The sequence below is a fragment of the Colias eurytheme genome, chromosome 6 (assembly GCF_061535395.1).
Source record: "Colias eurytheme isolate Ceu_HAF_F1 chromosome 6, ilColEury1 Martin Lab GWU primary, whole genome shotgun sequence".
Lineage (NCBI taxonomy): Eukaryota > Metazoa > Arthropoda > Insecta > Lepidoptera > Pieridae > Colias > Colias eurytheme.
This window is the reverse complement of record NC_142985.1, coordinates 1595649-1600927: the sequence shown is the minus strand read 5'-3', so window position 1 is coordinate 1600927 and position 5279 is coordinate 1595649.

Below are 5279 nucleotides of genomic sequence, written 5' to 3'. Positions count from 1 at the left end.
CCCATAGGAACGGGAACTATGCGGGTTTTTCTTTGAAAACGCAGGCGAAGCCGTGGGCGGAAGTCTAGTATTAAATGTATATACAATTTGCAATAATTGCTTATTAGAGATTGATAAAGGATAGGCGATTTAATGACTGTTGTATTATGTGAAAGAAAACAAAAAACTCAATTTGCAGAATTCTGATCACGAAAATCCATAAGCCTTTAAATTATTCCTTTCAACGCAAAATAATTAAACGGTCCTAATGTTAATCTAATTCCAGGAACCGCCATAAACCAAAAACCTCACACCGTTTCGATACACGGAACCCCAAAGCAAATTAGACCGAAATCTGAAGCTAGCAAATCATCGTTTGTGTTCTTGAACTCGTGGGAGAGTCGTAATTTCCGACTCGCCCACTTGAAACCAGCTAATTTGTAATATAAGGTTTGAAACAATGAACCTACGGAACCATTGATGGTGATGTTTGACGTAAAGGCTATTTGGTTTTGTTTTGTCGAAATAAAATTACGGTTAAGACGGTTGCCCAGTTTCTTATTATGTTGTTATTTTTTAACTTTTCTGTTCTTTTTTTTGAGAGTTAATGAAAGATAAAAACAAATTCTCATATGAATTGGCAATATCTCGAATTCGTTAGAGATATCTTAAAATATCTAACCACCTGACTGCAGCTTTTTCAAAAATTGCATAGGTATAACTTAAAGGTTTTAATTGTTACGAATAAATTATTTGATATAGAAACTTAGTAAGTAATGAAATATATTCCTGTAATAGCATAATAAACGAATGAAATCATTATTATTTTAATTTTAGTAAAAACACAAAAATACCACCTTCGAATAAATATAACATCAAAATATTTTATTGTTCAGTACACGTAATGGAATAATAATTTATTACAAACTTTATTCGCTCCATAAAAATGAAGATCATGCAAATTAGTATATACTTTTACAAGCGAACATAAAACGAGAAGTATTCCGAACAAAACAAATTAGAACTAAAAATATAGTCTGGCTACATTCTTATTTCTTTTGGCATGGCGTTCTGCACCTTTGTCCTGAGGCGAAACAAAATAAATAACCAAGACTGGCTTAGGAATTTGTATTCATCCTGCATACGCTTTCAAAATAAGCATCTTAGAATACAATAGACGCCCTAGCGGCTGAGTCATGTCTAGGATCAGCCTAGGTCTGTGGGCGGTAATTAATTGTTGAAAGTATTTGAAAGTTAATATGTGAAACTGTTCTTCGTTGTAATGAGAATACACTGTAATTATAGAGTCAGTGTTGTCGAAAAACTAATAAACAACTTAGAGCCAGCCCACTTTTTAATAAATTAAGAAAGCTTCAATGTCCTATAAAAGCTACAATAGTCCTTGGAAATAAAATAATATCCTTCTTCAATAAATTGTTTGAATGACTGATGAACTTTGAAAGCGCACATTTCGAACAGTTCATAGAGTTTTCAATTTTTATACATATTTTTCAAATAACAACCATGACTGTTATTTATTGGCATTATATATAATTTGCAACTATAAAATATACCTTTGAAATGTACGAATAAAATCCTAAGTAACAGTGCCTTTATATAAAGATTTCAACATAACAAAAAGCTCCTCCGTCTCTTTGGGTAAAGAAGACTAATAGCTTTTCTAGTAAAAACGACCTTAAATAGATGAGAGTTCTGCTTCTCCACAAAACAATATGAGCCTTCAGTTATATCATTTACTATAATTATTAGCAGAAACTACTAACAATCTAATAAAATTAACTTTTATCGTAACGAAAGATTCGTAGAATCTGACTTCTCAAGAAATATGTACTTATACATGCACTGTATAATATATCAGTTTCTTGTTAGAGTATAATAGTTTTACTGTGTAATTTCCCCGTGTAATATTTTCTATTTTCCAACAGCTGCTATATTAGATATCTATTTAACATAGAAATTTAGTCGAAGAGACTATATTACAAAGTTTTCCTGCTAAAAATTAAAAAAAATATAGTCATTCTTTACATTTAAATAAAAACAATCTAAAAATTTGGAAAAACCTGACATCTTAAAAATTACAAAACAGGCTATTATAAAAGTAATTCGGTATACAATCCGCGACTACATATCTTTGCTATAATTAATGTGCTAGCGACATAGACCGTCCATTAAGCACTTAAGATAGCGAAGACCTAATTAATCAATTTTGTGTCACTTTAATAATACAAGCAACTAATGAGCTGATAAGCAGGTCATCTTTTTCATACCGGTAAATGTGCCTGAGCGTAGGTGCGTCGAAATCTCTGCTGACAACGTGGAAACTTACTAGGTATTTATTTGTTAAAGGTGAAAAAACATATATTAAGTTTATATTTTAGATATTTCACTAAAATCTGCAAAGTTTAGTTAAATATGTATCCAATCTAATACATATTTTCCTCAGAAGACGACTGCTCAAAGAGAAATGGACATTTTTCAAATGTAAGTCTGCCTCAAATATACGTGAAATTTATTTTCTTCAATTGTCAAATACATATTAAAAAGTTTACCTGCTTATCTACTTTGGTTTTAATATCCAGGAAAAAATGCGATAAAGATAAAAATAGAGTTAATAACCTACCTACCCATCGTGTTAGTTTATTGTAACTTTTTTGATCCAAAATTACCACTAATTTTATAAATATACAAGTCGACTCTCTGACTGAAGCTCTGACTTACACACAAGAGTAGGAGATAGACACGATTATGGCACAAGGAACAAGAATAGAATTGAAATGCCATTTTTCCGATTAGCTAAAGTTAAAAATTCATTTATGGGTCAAGGTATACGCTTATACAATAGAATTCCTCACAATATTAAAGAGTTTAGTAGTTCTAAATTTAAAACTTACATAAAAAATGTACTAGTTCAGAGAGCGTACTACAGTATTCAGGAATATATGGACGATAAAGACCCATGGAGGGTTGTCGCGTAAACACCACAGGACAGTTCTTTAGCATATTATGTAGTTAGGTAGATATAAGTTACATATTATGTAAATTTATTGACATTATTTAAAAGAGCAACTATGGAGTTTCTTGCCGATTCTTCTCCATAGATACTGCTTTCCGAATCGGTGGTAAATGTTAAAAAATACTATGTAATGACGATTCGAAAGTGCTACTAAATAGTAGTCTAATTGAATAAATGAATGTTTGAGTTTGAGTTTGAGTTTGACATTAATGCGACTACTTTACTTATTATTAAAAAACATGACTCACTAATTTACCACTGCGTCGTCAATAGCAATGTTGGTACTATATTATTTATGTTATGATGCCTTAATAGTTGCCTTATACTTAATAGTTCAAGTCGAGGTTCGTGACCCTAAAAGACGTCTGACATGTCGCCTACATAGGTGAGACATTAAGCTGTTTGAAGCTATAAGGCTTAAAACAATATTAGAAATAGACTGTGGGAAGCAACGTTGTTATAAAATAATTTTGCAGAGCTTTCATAAGCTTTCGCTTGTGATTGATTCCAAAATATTTAGGGCCGATTTTTAAATCCTTGGTTAAAATTTATCCGTCCAATAAAGTACTACACGAAAATTTTAAAATGTCACCTGTAAACTGTCAAATACGGACATTTAGAATACATTTTTGAAATGGTAGTTTAATACGTTATTCGATGAATAAGTTTTAACCAACGATTGAAAAATCGGCCCTTAGTGAAATAAGGTGTTGTTAAGTTATAATCCAGTGATCAATCCTTACCAACGTGCATCTTGTCCAAAAGTATATTATGTAATATTAGACCAGAATCTATGTGCAAGTACTAAATTAATGTCATTTACATTTCAAGTCATTAACAAATATCTTTAAAACCATTTACCTAAATAAGCTCATAATTTAATATTGGCAATACGCATGCATATAAAAGAGTGATTTAATGGAATTTTCGCTTTACTATAGTCTATACTGATACTAAAGTCCATTGAAATTTCTTTAAACAGCTAATAATTCCGAATATATAAATTCAATTCATACAAATTCAATCCAATTCAAGATTTTTATTTATATCAGTACCTACGTCTGTAATATTGCTATTGCCCTCTTATGAATAGGTCTTTTTACGTCAAAAATTTTTCAATAAAGCCAGTCACCTTAGAATACACTAACAAAATATATTCACTTTATTTTAGACTAGCTTTACACCCGCAGCTTCGCTCTCATTGTCTATTTCTAATTGTATACTAAAACTGTCCTTGATAAACACTCTACCTATTAAATTCACATCATATTTCGTTGCGTTTTTAAGAAGCATACATAGAGTCAGACAAAAAGCGGGAAAGTTTGTTCTATACTTACTACTATATTTTCCACTACGTCAAAACCGCCAATGGGCAATGTACCACGATTATTCTTATAGATAACCTAAATAGCTATGCATAGATTATCTTCCATTTCTATTCGAATGACGTACTCAAAATAGTACTTCGAATAACGAGGTTCCCCGTCGGGTTACATACCACTTTCTGATGACCAGAGGGGTATGCATGTACTTTATTGCATTCATACTTGATAATTATTCAATCGAACTGTGCCTATTGTTCGGCTTGTTAGTGTTTTTTAATAACATTGTTGAGAGGATAGTTAAAAGCTACTTAGATAGTTAAAATTGTAGGTAAAGAATACAAATTCAATAATTTTAAACAATCAAACAAATTAAATTTATAGTATAACCTCAAAACCTGCTTGGTAACAGAATTATGAATCAAATATTTTAATGAACATTAGATTGTTCACCACTATCATAAATATAATTCTATTTAGGTCATTCTATTTCCAAAATTCTTTAACGACATAAAAAAAACAGATTTTGTAGAAAAAAACCATTTTGACAGGACATAATTACATTCCAGTTCAGATTATTCGACTTTTTATTAATCGAAATGTATCAACGGTGGCGATATTAGCCGAACTGGTCTACCCACGAGATCCGGTTAAATACCCTGCCCCACAATGATATAAATTATATTAAACCACTGAATAATGATCCTTCTAACTGTCCACATAGAGATTATATTCTCGTAAACTCGAATCAGACTTGAGGTTGACTGTATACAGTCTATTACTCAAAGTATCGTAGGCGGCACATAGAAAGACCTAGATTATATTTCAATAGTAATATCTATTGACCTGTAGTAGCTTTTTCTTATGACTTATTTATGAAACCACCTAGGAGCAACTGTCTTACATTTTAATTGACAAAGTTGTGTGTATCGTTACGTTAATTT